General features: G+C 38.7%; 1 protein-coding gene across 1 annotated transcript in view; it reads right to left on the bottom strand.

Moving 5' to 3' along the window:
• CHRM3 (cholinergic receptor muscarinic 3) overlaps window positions 1–18333 on the bottom strand; it is a 222103-nt gene that overhangs the window by 65974 nt on the left and 137796 nt on the right. Inside the window, exon 4 of the mRNA XM_053382623.1 lies at window positions 3491–3753. The gene's annotated coding sequence lies outside the window, so the exon portion shown is untranslated. The remainder of the gene's footprint in view (window positions 1–3490; window positions 3754–18333) is intronic.

The raw sequence follows: 18333 nt of genomic DNA, 5'->3' as shown, positions 1-18333 counted from the left end.
ATGGTTGTGTCTGACTGCTGTAAAATAAAAAAGGGATCATAATAGCACCAGAAGATCAGTTCTAAAAGACGGCAAGAAATAAGGTCTCTCAATTAAGTAATGTTGTCGTCCTGCACTAGACTTGGCTAACTTGACATTGGTATTTCATTTGGACAGAATCAACATAGGAAGCTGTCACCATCTAGCTCAGTATTATCTGAATTGACTGACAGCAATTTTCCAGGGGGTTTCAGAGAATTTTCCCCAGCCTTATCTGGAGATGTCAGGGACTGAAATGCGAACCTTTTGTCTGTAAAGCATGCTCTCATCACCAAGCTACGGCCCTTCTCCTATTCTTAACACTAATGCCTAGGTGCCTATTAATGAACTCACATATTTAAGAGACATGGCCAGCCCACCAATGAGGCAAGGCGAGGAGAGCACATCAGGCAGCCGGATCCACAGGGGCAGCAGATCCCTTTGTAGATCTTTACTACCCTCCTTGTTCCTGATGTAGTTCTTCACTCACTCCTTCTTACCTGGCATGGGGAAAAGCCATTTTGTGATTTGCCTCAGGTGCCAAAATGTTTTGAGTCGGCCCTGCAAGGAGAACTGCTTTTATCCAGCAAAATCTCAGTTCTATAGTTGCCATGTGACACACTCTCCTTAGGCAAAGGGGGGAAATCTTACATTTTATGTAAACAATTGCAACTGAAGGGTGCAATCTTGCCAAAGTTAACCAATTTTTAAAGCCATTGATTAATGGTAGAGTTAAGCACATGATTTATTCTACCCAATTTCAGTCAATGGGAAAAGCAACTAATCTATAGTGTACAAATTGGATAAACAGCAGGGAATTGCCTGTCAAAACATTTCATCTTGAAGTCCAAAAGGATTGCCAACTGGACTACAGAGAAAACATTGCCTGCTGGAATTGAATAGGTAAAATGCAAAATCATAACTGATTGAATAATTCACACATTCAGAGAGGAATAAAGAAACTGCCACAGATTATTGATGATCGACCTAAACTCAGAAATAGCGGAATGACCCACACCAAAAAATAGTGATTATGTAGTCAGACAAACAAGCAGTGCTAAAATCTTCTGCACAGTTAAGTATTGGCTATAGCCATGTGAAGTATTGGCCATGACACTTAAGGTTTATTTTTCAGAATGTATTGACCCTGCCAGAGAACTGTTACATTTATAATTACACATTGATCCAATGATTAAAGGCATAAACTTGGAAGCTAGGTCACTTCCTAACCCCGTAAGTCTCAGTTCACAACCACTGTTTAATTTGTCAGTTAGCATCTGTTTCCAAATCCATAAATAACCTGCATTAATGACCAAGAACTGCATGATCATTCGTTTAACAGCTAGTTTGTTTTAAACTCATTAATGTCTACATTGCAGTAATACACATCATATTGTGTGTCTCTGTGGCAATAAGCTTTTTAAAAAGGAAAAAAGAAAGAAAGGCAAGGCAAGGCAATTTGAAGACTTCAGGGCCCTGTCAAATGATATACTGAATGAAGCTGTCAAGGGAGTGGCTAGAACCACCCTTCAGGTTTATCCCAGGTAGGGAATTCATCTAATGAAGCATGATACTGCATAACCAGCCATCTAAGTGATACTATGGAGGGGCAAAGCTCACTGACACAGCAAATGTTTTGCATGCAACTGACCCAGGTTCAACACCTGGCATTTTCAAATTAAAAGCATTGTGGGTAGTGAAACTATGAAAGTCTCTCTGAAGCCTCAGTGAGCTGCTTCCAGTTGAAACAGACAATATTGGGCTGAAAAGGACCAATGGTCTGATTCAAAACAAATCAGCTTCTTCTTCTTCTTCTTCACCCTCACATTGTTATCTATAAAATATTACAACACTAAGTTTGAGACTGATGTTCAAGGACATCTGAAAATTTCCAGCTGTTGAGGAAAGACCAGTGAATTAAAGCTACCTTGTTCCATTTGGGCAGTGGGGAGAGACTTCTTGGTCAAGGAATAAGACAAGTAGGTGTCCTGAAGAACAGCATGTGAACAACTTCATGACAGTGGTACCTCAGGTTACATACGCTTCAGGTTACAGACTCCGCTAACCCAGAAATAGTGCTTCAGGTTAAGAACTTTGCTTCAGGATGAGAACAGAAATCATGAGGCGGTGGTGCGGTGGCAGTGGGAGGCCCCATTAGCTTAAGTAGTGCTTCAGGTTAAGAACAGTTTCAGGTTAAGAACGGACCTCCGGAACGAATTAAGTACTTAACCCGAGGTACCACTGTACTTAGAAGTTTCCTCAGCAATATATAGTAACAACGACACACCAGTATGAAAAGAGTAGTATTTTATGACACACATCAGTCTGTCACAGAAGGCAAATGACTCAAAAATATGACAATGAACAGTATTCTTTTTGACACAATGAAATCAGTGGAGTAGTCAGTGCCAAGTGAAATCAAGGACTCACGACTGCATAGACATAACTGAAAATACATATCTTAAAGCATTATGGTTTTTGTCCATCATAGCCTAGATGTATGTTTACTCTAGAAGACTGTTACTAATGAAATTTTTCTACAGTCATTTAGTATCTATTGAGATTTTTGCTGCACTCTGCAGGAAGCATGTGGCATACAAACCCAACAATAATATTTGTCTGGACATTCTAGCACTCACTGAACTTCATACTTTTAAAAGGATAAGTACTATGGCATAAGACCACATCAAATTCGCAAATCAATTTTTCATGTAATGAGAATGTGTCCAAGAAAATGTTTACCACCCTGCACCTCAAATACTGACTAAACTATTAAAATATGTCTACCTGGTTTACTGCCTGAGCCTGAATTCCTTGCATACATTCCTACAGAATGTCGCAGAATATCCTGATAGTTATCTGGCTAATCTAAATTAATTTAATTGTGGTATGAGCATCTAAGGGAAACAAATTTAAAGATAATTCAGCAGCAGGGAATAAAATGCTTGACATTTATTGGAAAACTTTACATTTCTAGCCCTGGAAATTACGGTTGGGTGCAGAATCTTTTTAATGCTACCCTTCATCGTGCATTTCAATATGCTGGAACATATTTAACACAATACTAAATAATTGTTTCTAATTCTGTTTAAAGTGCTAAGTGGATTAATTCAAAACAGAAGATTAAACGGTGTTATTTGCTTAAAAAAATTAAATTCCCATTGCTTCTTTTTGCCTTATTTGCCCCTAAATGATAACATAAATACAGTTACGGTGACAATCTTAACTATATGAAAATGTATATATTGATACATTTCCCTGCCACCATTCTCAATTAATTTCTTAGGCAAGGCTCCAAAAATGCTTGTATCTCACAATAATCCATCTCTGTATTTCATATGCTAACTCTTTAAATGGGTGCAAAATGCCTTAGAATATGAGAAAGACATTGTCTCACTATCTGATACTGACTCAAGTGATAACATTTTACAGACATATTTTCATTGTTTAAAGTTGCCTAAAGTGATCCTACCTTTGAGAATAAGTCCAGGGTGCTGTATTCAGTCAGTCAGTCCTGTTGTATCCACCTTAGGCCTCTGCACTTCTCTTTGACAGAGGCAGAAGTGTGGCAACTAATCCAAGTGATGAACACCTCATGACACATTCCATACCATAACGATGTACCACAGAACATGGCACCAATTTAGAGTTCAGCAGAGTGCAAGAGGCAGGAGATTGGAGCGACTGGCGATGGTCCCAGACATTTTCTTTCAAGCCATGGATCACGGGGAGGATCTAGAGAAAATAATACAAATAAAAGGGCATTTCAGGGATGAGAATAATACAGAAAAGAGAAAAAGCCATTTATATTGTACTTTTAAAAAGTTCAATGACGCTTTGACTGTAAAAATCACTTGAATATTCAGGGAAGCAAAAATTCAGAGTGGTCTTCAGATGCTTTCTGAACTGAATCATTCAAGTGGAATAATACATACTTACTAATCTTTCAAAATAAGTTGGAAACCCTGCCAAAGGAATATGATGCTGTTTTAGGAAGCTTTTAATAAAAACTTTTTATTCCAACAACTGTTTTGCAGTTCCCCATTACCCATACCCGATTCTAAGACTTTGAATGGCTTTTCCCCAACAGAGGCGTATATCTGGAAAACTAACTGCTGTGTTTCAAACTTGGAAATACTGGAATTGTATCATTTTATTGCATCTAATTACTATTATCATAAAGGAAGATGAATCAACTGATTCCCACCCCCCGATAGCTGCAGTTTTTCTAAAAGCACAATTATTTATAGCTAAGTTTCTCAATGACTTTTTATAAAAGGATCTTAACACCGCACAAGTCATTTTTAACACTCTCAATTCAATGCATCAGGAAGCCACCTGATGCCCTCCAGATGTTGAAGTAAAGCTCTCATCAGTCCCAGCAAGGACAGCCAAAGGTCAGGGATGGTGGGCTTTATAATCCAACAATATCTGGAGGGCACCATGTTGAGGAGCACTGCAATACATGTTAAAAGTAGACTGGTACAAGCAAATGCTTACTCTTCACCTCCCCCCCCCTATGATTTCTTTGCATTTTAATTATTGTGGGAGAACAAAAGTATCAGAAATGCTCCAATACTGACTTTTATTTATTTGAATGGAATGTAAACAAGGGATTGCAAATTAGATGTGTCTAACAAAAAGTTAGCTCAAAATAAAAAAAACCAAGATCATGGCCACTGGTCCCATCACCTCCTGGCAAATAGAAGGGGAGGAAATGGAGGCAGTGAGAGATTTTACTTTCTTGGGCTCCATGATCACTGCAGATGGTGACAGCAGTCACGAAATTAAAAGACGCCTGCTCCTTGGGAGAAAGGCGATGGCAAACCTAGACAGCATCTTAAAAAGCAGAGACATCACCTTGCCCACAAAGGTCCATATAGTTAAAGCCATGGTTTTCCCAGTAGTGATGTATGGAAGTGAGAGCTGGACTATAAAGAAGGCTGATCGCCGAAGAATTGATGCTTTTGAATTATGGTGCTGGAGGGGGCTCTTGAGAGTCTCATGGACTGCAAGAAGATCAAACGTATCCATTCTTAAGGAAATTAGCCCTGAGTGCTCACTGGAAGGACAGATCGTGAAGCTGAGGCTCCAATACTTTGGCCACCTCATGAGAAGAGAAGACTCCCTGAAAAAGACCCTGATGTTGGGAAAGATGGAGGGCACAAGGAGAAGGGGGCGACAAAGGTCTTCCTTGCCTCTCACACTGATGCCTCACACTCTCCTCCACGCTGGCCATGTTGGCTTAGAATCCTTCATGTTCTTTAGTAAAGTGGTGGTCTTTTTAATCATAGCATACCATATTTGCCTCTTCATTTCAGTTGGCAGTGCATGCTGTTTTGACACTCACTGATCCACAGAGATGGAGCTACAGATTAACTTAGATTCAATTTAAAAGCACATACCTTTCAATACTCTTTATGCTTAGTTCAAAGCCTATTATAAGTAGTGGGGAAAGTAGCACAAAAGCCCTTTAAAATGAACTGGGTTTTTTTAAAAAAAATAATACGGATGATACCAAAAAAGGCTAAGAGAAGTACATAGTTCTCAACAGCTTAGTTGGTTTTTTAAAAAAATAAAAAATAAAAAATCAACATGCTATGTATTTCTTTGCTCATTATTTAAGATAATAAATGAGTCAAATGCTATTAACATCTCAAATCTACTGATGTCAATGGGAATTTCAACATGCCCCAGGTTAAGGAGAAACAGGTTTATTTTCACTTAGTTTCAGCTCATGTAGCATTGCAATTTAATGATAGTTGTCTAATTTCTCTTGCACTGTTGAAGTATTTTCAATTTAGAAATGCCTGTTCTACTGCAAGAAGGGGCAAGTGCCAATTTTTTATTATGTCAGTCTGGCGGGGTGGGGGTGGGACCTGTCACCATTCTAGTAATAAATCAGTGAAAATATCTGAATATCAGGTTTGTCCATACTGGGCTTTACTGTGAATTTGAAATTGTCTGAGTCCAAAATTTCTAAGCATTGTTCACTTGATCCATAGGAATAGTTTAACAATCAAAATGGGTGAATCTCCTACCTCCAGAAATAGTGGGGAGAAAAAGTGTTATGTGGACAGGCAGGCTGAGGGGAGCTGTGAGGTTGGATCTGACCAGTGGCACAAAAGCTAAGACCTGCCTTGTATAAATGAAAATAAAAACCCAAATATGATATTCAAAACAGAAAGGATTCTATGACTAATTTGCTTTCTTTTCCCTTGCTGCCACATCAGCTATCCTCTTTTGAAACATTGTTAATGGTTGTGTTGGGTTTATACATCCTAAGTTGATTAGGTGTCTTTATTTGTAAGTAGTTAGCAGAGAACAGATAAACATCCTTTTCATCCTGTAGCTTTGAACCGTCTAGTTAATCACAGATATGCATGATATCTCTTCTTTCATCTTAAACAACAGTGTGATTGCAGCCAAGGAAAACAAACAACAACAACAACTGATTGAGTGTTTTTATAGCTTACATACTTTGGCAAAGAAATTAATTAAATGTTTTCAGAATGTGAAATACTATCTGTGCACTCATGGGGGGAACTTGGATTATTTCACTGAGGACATGACAGAACTCCTTTCAGATCAAAGGTGTGTATTTGTGTAATCCAATAAAACCATTTCAAGGTTTAATTATTCAAACAAGTTCAGTCAAATTGTTAGAGCTCTTCTTCTGACAAGAGACTGGGGCTTATACAAGTACTGCCCAATCTTTTTGGCAAGTGTGCTACAGACAAATCAAAGTACTTCTCAAATGCATACTATCATACATATTTATCCCCACTGCCCCCCCCCACTCCTGGTCATTTGATACATTTGTTTCTTCTGGCGAAGGGAGAATCAGTGCACCATGGGAAATACAAGAGCAATAACTTGTGTGATAACGAGATAAAATAAGCTTCCTGCTCCTATCCATTTGGACAACAAATCACTGCTGCCAGTGCCTCTTGTGTTAACGTGATCCTATACAGCTTAGGACCAGGTTGAGAGACTGCCTTATCCCTTATAAGCCATTCATACAGCCATTCTCAAAATAAAGAATAGCACATTACATGCTACACTAAGTGTGTGGAAGGGGAATAGAATTACATGTGGCTTCTGATTTCCATGTGTTCAACTTACTGCATGAGTAACTATATAAAGAAGAGGGTGGGGTGGCCAACATTATCCAACTTTACATGTTCAATGTGAAAAATTCAGTTGCAGAAACCTAATGAAGATTTGAACATTTAGTTCTTGGTAATGCTACAGTCCTTTGATGTGATTATACAAGACTGGAATTGGCTAAAAAAGTTATCGTCCACTTGAAATCAGAGGTGGTATATTGATGTAAACACATTTAAAAAACACTAAACAGCCCTGGTTTCTATCTTACAAGCATGGACTAATGGACTACCATAAACTAGGGCAGTCCTACCAAAATTCTCCGCTGCCAGCAATATGCAAACAGCCAATGATAGATGCCTGTGCAGAGTAAATTAGATGACTGTGATATGGATATTTAGCAATGGTTCCAAAGGAAAATATTTCATTACCCAATAAAAAGAACAAGGTTTTCCAGTGTTACAGTTACTAAACAAAAAAATTCACACATTGCCAAATTAAAAAAGAAAGTATGTGAACAAATCATAATAATCATAATCTGAGTTTAGAGCACCACCAGAATTACTCTTCCACTGTTATTTCAGAGTCAACCTGACTTCCTTTTCCATCTCTTTTACCCATTTCACTAAATCATTTGAGCACAAATGACATTATGTAATGCACTGAGTAATGCTGATAATCCAGAAGCCGTCCTTCGGCAGCTTCCGCTGGAGACTATTGCCTACACTTTAACAAAAAGTAACCAGAGGAAAAGAAGAAGTATGATTCCTGGGATCCTACTCCATTCTCCCCCCCCCCAAAAAAAAACCCTGGTCATGCAATCCCCCCCAAAAAAGGACAACAAAGGCTAACATTCACCTAAAAGCACATTTTTAAAGGTTAACTTGATACTTAGGAACAATGAAGATGTGAGAACAACAAGGCAACTCTATGAGGTTATGATACTAAAGAAGGTGTACCAAACTACAGAAAAATTATGAATTAAGCTGTGTGGCTTGTATAGTAGCTAGAATGTCCAATTTCTGGCATATGACTATCTTGCTCAAGTAGGTGCATCAGCACAGTTTCTCTGCACCACAATCTATATAGGTCAAGTTCAAGCAAACCTAGATTAAAATCCCTGCTGCGGATGGCTTTGACAAAATCGCTGTCACCCTGACTGTAAAACTTCGATTAAAATGATGTACAGTTCTGGCCTGGGGGTGGGGTAAGAGTGATTTGCAATGTATTAAAAAGTGATTTTTAAAAATTTATAAACAAAACAAATTATCTTTTAAAAATCACAGTCCTGTACAACGCTTAAGTTATCCAAAGTCTGTGCTAGGTATGGCAGAATCCTGGAGCCTAATTATTCGAGTTAAGCAGATAAACTTGTTCATTCAGATAAACTTGTTCAAAACTCTGTTAATCATTGAAAGGTAAGAAACAGTGTCATGTGGCCAGTGACCACTGCCGCTTCTCATAATTTGCAAGTTTTCCCCCAAAACATACCCAAAATTTCCCTTAGAACCACAAAATGGGCCTGAAATATTCAAGATGTTGAATTCTATGATCAATAAATTCCCTGCAAGATGCACAACCCTGGATAGGCCTAAGGTTAATAATATAATAATATATAATAAATATAATATAATATAATATAATATACGGTAATACACACACACACACACACACACACACTGCAGAACCTTCAACACGTTATCATACCATTATCAGGTGGTATATACTTCACATAATCACATCAAATCTCACAAATGAGTGGCACCATAGCAAGCACACATTTGTTTGGGGAACATCTTTGCTGGGAACAACACTGCAAATAACTCAGAGCTGATGAGTGAGACCCCTGGAGAGCAAAAACAGGACAATGCCTGCACTAAAGAAGCCAGCTAGTTAGCCACAGCATTAGCCTGCTGTGACTATAACAGATTCCCTGGAACAGCTTTTGAATTCTACCAACTAAGAACCATATGGTGTGTCGTGATGAGTAATATTCAGTCTGGCTTTCCTTATAGGAGGATGTTCCAAAAAAAGACAATAACTTCACAGGATGAAAATGATACTTTAATCACACCCAATCACAAAAGCATGTTGTCTAAATTAAACCACATTTGCTTTATTGAACTGCATCGCTTCTGTGACATCGCTCTCTAGGATTACAAATACTGCATTTTAAACAATGTACAAAGTAAGAAGAATGTGCCTTATTTGCTCCCATCTTGGAAACAGGAGTTGTATACAAACATAAACATTTAGAAACTAAAATAATGATTTGGGAGGGTGTGCATATTTTGATTTTTAAATAATAAAGTCAGCTCGCACTACAAGCAGTAAGGTATTTTCCCTTGTACCGTGAATTAAATCTGCACTTGGAAAGCAAAAGGTATTTGCTGTCCTTGTAACCCATACTACTCAAATATGCTACATAAAACACATGTGGCTCTCCATGCATGCTTTTGACCTACGTGTACCTCTTAAAAAAATATTTCCATTTCAATAACAGTGTGTGAATTGAACCTGTTAATTCCAAATGGCAAACAACCCATAAACATTTGACCCAGCTCTTAAACAATAATGCAATGGAACTGTAAAAGCAAACAAACACAAACAGAAAAAATACAAACTAAATATTAATGCATGCTGATGGAATAATGGGTTTGAACCTCTTGCTACTCATCTCTGAGTTTCAGACCTTTTAAGCTCATAACAACAAAAAAATGGAATCTCTAACAAAGGCTGCTTCAGGTGTTATTTCCACCCCCCTCAACAGAGAAATACTTGCTAAAAGCAAGTTGTATCCTGTATTATTAAATTTGTACCCTGTATTGTTAACTATGGCACAAAATGTAAATAGGAAACCAAACATATGCAGAAGTTATATCTTCTGTGTTCTCTGATAAATTGCATAAAGTAACCCACAGGGACTAACTACAACCTGTGGCATTACATTATTCTACAATGTTATCATTTCAGTTATTCTGAAAAACAAGGATTTCAAAATTAAATTTCATCCAGGAGAAGTTTTTAAAGAAAAGAAATCAAGTACAAAAACAGCTCTCTATGAATGCAAAAATATATTCTGACACCGTTTCTTTTGCTTCTCAGAATGTGGTGCCAGGGGATGATGGATAGAGCTACCTCTATCTCCTCTATGTGACTAAGCCAGGCAAACAGAATCAGTTGTCCAATAAGAACACCATTTCAATCAAAGCAGTCTCTCTCTTTATTGGAATGTGAAACCATTTCTGACTAGGAAAAGGGAATAAAGGGAAACCAAAGAGAGAGGGGGAAAACAGGCAAAGACAAGATTTTGGGTTAATAACAATCTGCTGAAATCCCTCTCAGGCTTATTGACTTGTACGGAGGATTATCTACTCCTAATCAAACACTAACTGTCCTAAGGAAAATACAGTGCTCTCTTTCAGCAACGACATTAAAAGAAAAATGTCACTGTAAAGCTAAATGGAAAGCATGCAGCATACATATTGTGTTTTGTTTTAACACACATTTAACGTCTGAATAGCAGTAATCTAGTAGTTTATCCAAAGAAACCTATGACAGATACTCATACTTTTCTTAATCGTTAATGGGAAGGGCATCACAGTAATAACTTTGCTATGTAACACCCCCCATTATTTTAAAGCCTCCTTTTTTAACAAAACTGAAAATGCCAACAGACCTCGGTAAATCTTTTGTTTGAAACACAAAAGGCAATAGATTTTTCTCTTACCTTTAATGAGCACATGTTGAAAGAATGCTTCCAAAAATATTTCTCAGTATACTGATGCTACTCTAATCCTTCACTTACACAGGTCAGCTGCCATGGTACAGTACTAAAATTGTCAGATGAAATGGTCAGAATTACCCAGTGGCTTGATAAAAATCAGCTTACTTCAAGTCTAATCTGGCAACAGTTTGCAAATAGCTCTGCATGAAACAAACTGCAAATATTGGAAGTCAAGAAGTAGAAAGAATTGCTCTGAGCCGCAATCCACAAACAGGAAATAGTTATTAATGCTATTACTGTTATTAAAAGGGGAGGACAATTGCAGTGCAGTGCTAGTTTAAAGAAGTCATAGGGAGTGGCAAGATAACAATATAATTTAACTTTAACAATTTAAACAACTTCATGAGCATTTAAGAATTTGCAATGCCTCCTTCCTTTTGAATTACTATACAATTCTCTGTCAACTCAAAACAGGTTTTTTTCCTTTTCATTGCAAATGCACCTGCTACCAGATTACTAATTGTACCTTCAATCTGCATTATTCTGGATTTCATACAGGTTTCTAATCATGATTTCTGTCTTCTTAAAAATAGAAATAAGATTTTTCTATTATAATATTATTCTCTAATAAGGTTTGCAATACTCTTCTGTACTATCTACTATAACTGATGTGCTACCTTGGGCAAGGATCTGCTGGCATTTCCACAGAAAATGCACTGCTCATTGAGAACTGGAAAAATGTTCTTCCCCCTACCATGAAAATATCTGCATTAAATGTCCTTTTCAATCAAAATTATCTACAGAGAAATATGCATTCAGATAGTATTTAAAGAAAATGCTTACTTTCAAAATACACATTTCTAAATAGTTCTCCCCAACCCCAAATATGCATTCTGGATGTATTTTCTCTGGTTTTGAGCTGAGATCTGCATTGGAACATTCAGGAAGCAAACAACTACTGGATAACTATGTTTTGACCCACACATTAGCTGAGAAGGAGTAGCTCACGTCAATTCAGCTTGGAATTCACAAAGATCAAAGTCCCCGATACATCCAAGTCAGATTATCAGAGGAGAAGAAATATAGCCATAGTCTTTAATATAATATTCAGCAGTATCAGTGTCTACTGAAAGCTGAGGTTGCTGAAAGGCCAGATACCATCTTGGCTGTGAGTCCTGGAAGATCTGCTTCCTGCCTTTCTGGCCTTTTCCCACCTGGCCTGGGAGGGCAGGGCTAAGACTGACTCCAGCTACAAAAGCTGAGGGTGCTGGACAGACTCTTGGGCTGGGGTGCGGTGGAAGGAGGGGAGTTGTTGCTGTTGTTTTGTATCTTTATTTTAGGTCTTGTGATTTATGTGGAACTTAATTCGTAAGAACTTAATTCGTTCCGGAGGTCCGTTCTTAACCTGAAACTGTTCAAAACCTGAGGTACCACTTTAGCTAATGGGGCCTCCCACTGCCACTGCACCACCGCCTCATGATTTCTGTTCTCATCCTGAAGCAAAGTTCTTAACCCAAGGTAGTATTTCTGGGTTAGCGGAGTCTGTAACCTGAAGCGTATGTAACCTGAAGCGTCTGTAACCCAAGGTACCACTGTAAAATTGTTTTCTGTGTGGAAGCTTTCACATGTCAAAATGATAACTTTTTCAACAAGCAAAGACATTGGGCAACAAATTGGACAATAAATCAATTACTTCTACTAATTCACTGCCCAGGAGAAAAGAAAAGAAAAAAGTAAGAAAAGAAAAGAAGTTGAAACAACTAGTGAAACACCTAAATTATCATCTCTTTCCTGCCATACTCACATCTCCACCTCAATAAATATAGAAATTATTATTATTATTCAAATCAGGTTATTCTTTTTGTAAACAACTGGCCTGTTACTTCCTAGGGAAAAGAACGATAGATATAAAAGAAAAATGTGTCCATGGTTCATGCCAAGAAATCCAGAGAAAATATACTCTTGAATGTATGTAGGCATGTTAAAACATTAATCTTAATTTTAAATAAAGGTGGTAATGAAGTGTTGATTTCTCATTGAGAGGTTTATTGAATGAAAAATTAAGATAATTCTTTTTCCCACAGACTTCATACATGCAAGTCAAGCTTTCAGGGTGAACCAAGTGACTGGAGGATTAAAAACATTCCAAAAAACATAAGAATGATTTGGGTAAAAATTAAAAAGCCATGTGCTGGCACTATTGTTTGGCTTTGGATCATTAAACCTTAGATATGAAAAGCCAATTTAGAAAGAAAAGAGGTGCCTAATTAACTCGTAAATCTCAGAGCCTTAAAAAGAGAGAGAACATTTTTCAAGACAACCAGTGAGGTGATTTCTGCTCCTAAAACAACTGAACAACAAATTGCCAGTTTTGAACAACTTAAGAGAACTTGAGTTCCAAAGAAAGTGGTTGACATATTCAACCACCTGGAAGTTCTCCACAAAGCCATGGCTGAAGGGGCACGATGGAGTCAGTTACTGGCCATTCTAATTGATGCTGATTCAATGCTGTGTCACCTCCATTTGATTTTAAGTGCTGAAAGGATAGGAACAGAACACTGCTGGAGAGGAAGTGGGGAAATGTGCATCTAAACTCTGCGCCCTAAGCAACTCTACTACCTTCAGCATCAGGTTGCTCCAAGGATGTAATGTACCGCAAGACAGCATGAAATAGGCCCTTGTGCTTATACTGCAATGTAGGCAGGTTGTTCAAACAGAACATTCAAGCATTTAGGAAAAAAGTGAAGAATTTTAACCCTTACTTTTAATTTTGTAATGCTCACCATGACATGCACAGGTTGCAACTGTGTGTTGTGCGGCTAACAACCAGGCCACTATTTTCAAGAGCAAAGTGCACCTGTCATCTGAGCCTATCCTCTGACCCGTAAGGAATAAATACATTGATTTGGCTACAGGGAGGTCCTTCCATGAGCAAAAGGTTCATCTAAGGCAGGGGGCGGAAACCTAAGGCCTGCTGCCCTCCGCTGCCCCCCTCTTACCACTGCGGCACGGGGACCGACTTCCGGGTTGATGGCGCCTGTGTGTATGCGTATGGGCGCTCCTCCGACCCGGACGTGTGCCAGAAATAGTGTGAGCACACGCGTACAGGATGCCGGAAATAGTGTGTGTGCACGAGCATGGGTGCTCCTCCGACCCAGAAGAGCATGTGTGTGCACACGCTCCGGCCCATATTCCGACGGACGGAGTGTGGACCGGCCCATCGTTCAGTAAGCTTGCTGACCTCTGATCTAAGGCAAGGCGATATCTCCAACTAGGTGCTGGGCATGTGAGTTGTAGAATTCTGTCACTCAACATTCAAATTCCTCCTTGTGAAGCTTTGACAGATTGCAGGACTTGCACTGTTTCAGGTTCTTGAAAGAGTTCTGCTCTGCCTTTTATGGTGTTGCTATTTGTACTTTGTAAATTTATATGTATTTTTATGGGAAAGGCATAAAATCACCAGTTTTCTTCAACCAAGTCCTATTTTCTGAAATAAATATGAGGGGAAAAGGGAGGGCATATCTGAGGAACAAAAGTAATATCAGGTTCCTAAAAAGCAAATAGGGGAGTCCGTCCCCCCCTCCCGCCCCATACACCTGGGAATCAGTAATCTTATAAATCCATTAATAACTTGGAACTGGGTTTCAGTTATTAAATCCAAGCTTTGGGGGAAAAAACCTTTTCTTCATAATAGTGAGTTATAAAAGAGACAATAGAAAATTCCATAAGCTATTTTGTTTGACAGCATGCTTTTCAGTTGAAATAGGTGCCCCAAAGCAATTCCTAAGAGCGAACTGCATAGTGATGGTAGTTTATCAATACTTCACCAAAGTGCTTCAAACTATGATGTCTCCCTTAGAGCCTGGACATTTTAATGATTGTAAAATAGGCACAGCTCATGGTACAATTATTTACATCACATGAAAATAAAACAGTCCTTCGCCAAGCACCTGTTGCAAGGCTTTTTGGGTCTGGGAAGAGTGGATGCATTCCAATAGGAAAGCCACACCTAGGAAAAGGATTGCTCAGTTTGAAAAAGGCAGGCGGCTTGGATATTCAATCCAGCCCAGCCTTGATTATAGCATGTGGCTGCCTAATGGGGCCAAGAGGAAATAATTGGTGTACCCTTTGATTGACCTGATAGTGTAGTTTAATGGGGGTGTTACATAGCAAAGTTATTACTTTTAGACCAGGGCAGGATAGGCAAAATTTGACTCTCTCTCTCTCTCTCCTCTCTTTCTATTTCTACACCTCACTATTTACTTGTTTTTATTTTTTAAAAAAAAATTGTAACATATGCTGCCTGCTCGACCAACACAATTTGCAGGTGGAACTGTCTGGTTGCACCCCCACTTCTCCTCCTGCATTTCAACATGTATAAAGACAGTCAGGGCTCAATGACTCAAACAGAAACCAGCAGAGTGCCAGCAGTATATGGTGGAGCAGAGGCAGACTCTTCACTGGGGTTCTTTCTCATATCTCCAGGTGGATGGCAGCGGGTGGAAGTATAGCCAGAAGGATGACTTGCTCAGGCTGAGGCCAGGCTCTGAAGGAGCAAGGATGCACTTGGGCACAGGGTTTCGTTGTTTCCGCTCTGCACTGTATACCCACAGACAAGCATAGTGGCAGCTAAGATATGGTTACCAGATTTTTTTCAATGAATCCACAGACACTTTTTTTTTTGGAAGCTGATAGCAACAGGGAGTCAGTAGTGGAGATGGTGAGGCAAAAGACCCTGGGCCCAAGCACACATGCATATTGTATAAAAGTGCAAAGCCCTTCTTTCGCACCCTGTGAAACATAAACGCACAGAGTTTTTAAAAAACTGGGCAATGGCCATCTGCTCGTGACTCCTGAGCCTCCCCCGATCAATCAAAATAAAGGGGGAAGGGGGCAGGAGATCACACAAGACACGTCATAGGTGCACAAGACACATCATATGGGGACTTCCAGTGAGGAAAAATGGTGGGCGCCACAGCAGCGAGCAACTCCTGAAGCCAGCCAGAGCCAACGGCGCTACTAGGCTGGCTCTGGGCTGCTGAGGCTGCCGCTGCCACATTTCCCGGGGACAGATTTGCAAATCCGGGGACATTCCGGGGATGGAATTTGTCCAGGGACAGATCTGCAAATCCGGGGACTTTATCTGGGAACTGGGGACGTCTGGGAACCCTAAGTTAAAATTCATTTTCAAAGCCTCATACAAACAGCTACAGAGGGGTTTCTTGGGGGCGGGGGGCCTGCCAGGAAGAGACACATCATCTTTCATGTGTTTTCTGTTGTTGTTACAAACATTTCAAACATCTGTTTGAGGCAAGACAGACAGGATTATAAATTCCCCATTGCATTATTCTCTATCTAACTGAAGTTAGAATTACTACTGATGGTTTGTCTGATATGTAAAACTGAAAATATTAAAAAAGTTAAGATTTTAAAGTCTGTGTTTAAAATATTCATGCTTCTGTATGTAAATTCTATTCCTCCGTTGCAATGAACTTTTTCTCACCTCCCCCTTTTCAGATAAAGGAAGAATAAATTGTTTAGAAAAAAATTCTTTAGTGATATAGTATCTCACTGCAAAATTTGAAGTCAATCTTTTCTGCATGAAGTTTATGGTTTATCCTACTTACTGGATTCCTCTCCCCATCCCACCCTGGAAGGGAAATGTTGAAGCCTGATAAGATTCAATTTATTTTATACAAATAAAAATTAAAAATAATTAAACTGCCCTCCTTTTCTAAACCTTTCTAAACTTTACTAATCCATTCCAAAAATGCATTATTAAGTATCACACAAGTGCACACCCAGATTAAAGATTTATCAGAATGGTTAATGGAGAAGGCAGTTCAGAGAATGTCTCTTGAGAATGGAGGAGGCATCTATTGGCATTTTGAGCTTTGAAGATGTAGGGGAGTGTTCAGGGATGTATTCACATTTTTATATAAGATATCCAAGAAGTAAAACAAGATTCTAGCATACAGCGTTAGAAAACAAAGTCTGTGGAACAAATAAGAAAGGTTGGGCCTCTATGAAAACTTTCCAAAAGGACAGATAATTCAATCAATATCTGAGGATTTAACAGCTTTGCTGATAGTTGTCACACAATAACCCTATCAAAGACAGATATGAAGTAACCTCAGAGAGTTCTCTCTCCAAAACATAATTTGAATTCTGAAGTTATTGCTTCACTTTCTTCATTTATTAGTGAAATATTTTCATAATTTAAATCTTGTAATAAGTGAATCAAATTAACTTTCATGGGAAAGTATGAGAACATTGCATTTTATGCCAAGCTTGTCCGCTCTCTACTTTCTGGAGTTTAAAAAGATCTCTTGTGTTACAATAATTGGTCAAATTGTGACACACACATAGAATAACTCCTTTAAGACTTATGTGAATCTCTCAAGCACGTAACAAAAATAATGATGAGGCAAGATGCCAGTCCCATCAAGATCAAGCTTCATATATCAATATATGGATTTTGTTTTTACCTTTCTCCAGCTTCTGAACTTTCTTCCAAAAAGAACATCCCGAAAATCCTGGCAGATATAATAAGATTGCTTAGTCTCTGATCTCAGAGAGTCAGACTCTGATTTGCCATGAATTTAGTGGGAGACGGTCACCATTTCACCTTAAGGCTTCATAAATGGGCTGTGAAATAGACTTACAGGGGATGAAAAGCAGGTGCAATAACGATATTGAGCCCTTCTGGAGTTATGGGAGTAAAAGATCAGCACTGAAGTTCGACACATGGTACCAAGCTATGCTCTTTATAAAAAGAAAAACTACCATTGCAACAAAATTTGAATCACTATAGCTCATTCAAATGTAATTTAACTATTGGCACCTAGCGAGAAACGGATACATATAAAGTGATTCCCCAAAAGTATGCCCAAAAGCAGGGCTATTTTTCTAGAAAAAGAGGTGCTGGAACTCACCATGAACACTTCCCCTTTTCTCTTATAATAGCAATGGCGCCCATCTGAGAGGTGCCAGAACTGAGTTCTGGAGAGGTCCGGATGAGAAAAAAGCCCATAAGAATGTTGCCTTAGCCATTCAGTCAGTCCGTCAAGTAGGCCTTTTTCTGTGACAGTTCTAGAAATTAAATGTTCAGTGTTGAACTCAGAAAAACACTTCTGGGATATACTTATAAATGCAATTAAAACTCAGCTGCCAAATATCAATCCCTGATTTTCTTCTCAACTACATTAGGCAAGTATTACTAATTTTCCTCTAACAGAAGTCCATTTGGCACCAAGAGGAAACAGAAATGATCAGAGACGCTTCCCTGCTCCTAAGTGGAAAAAGAAACAAAGTAAGAAAGTACAAAGATCTCTGTCTAACTATTATGAAAGAGATAAAGGATAGATGACACCTTGGCACTGAGACTAATAAGGAGAACACCCACAAGACACTCTCCATGGAAGAGTTACTTTATTATGAAACAGGAAGAAGGAGTAGAGTGTCAAAGGTCAAAATGCTAG

This window comes from Podarcis raffonei, chromosome 3 (genome assembly GCF_027172205.1).
Source record: "Podarcis raffonei isolate rPodRaf1 chromosome 3, rPodRaf1.pri, whole genome shotgun sequence".
In the NCBI taxonomy this organism is placed as follows: Eukaryota; Metazoa; Chordata; class Lepidosauria; order Squamata; family Lacertidae; genus Podarcis; species Podarcis raffonei.
Note: the sequence above shows the minus strand (reverse complement) of the source record. Positions and strands in the feature narration are given on the sequence as shown.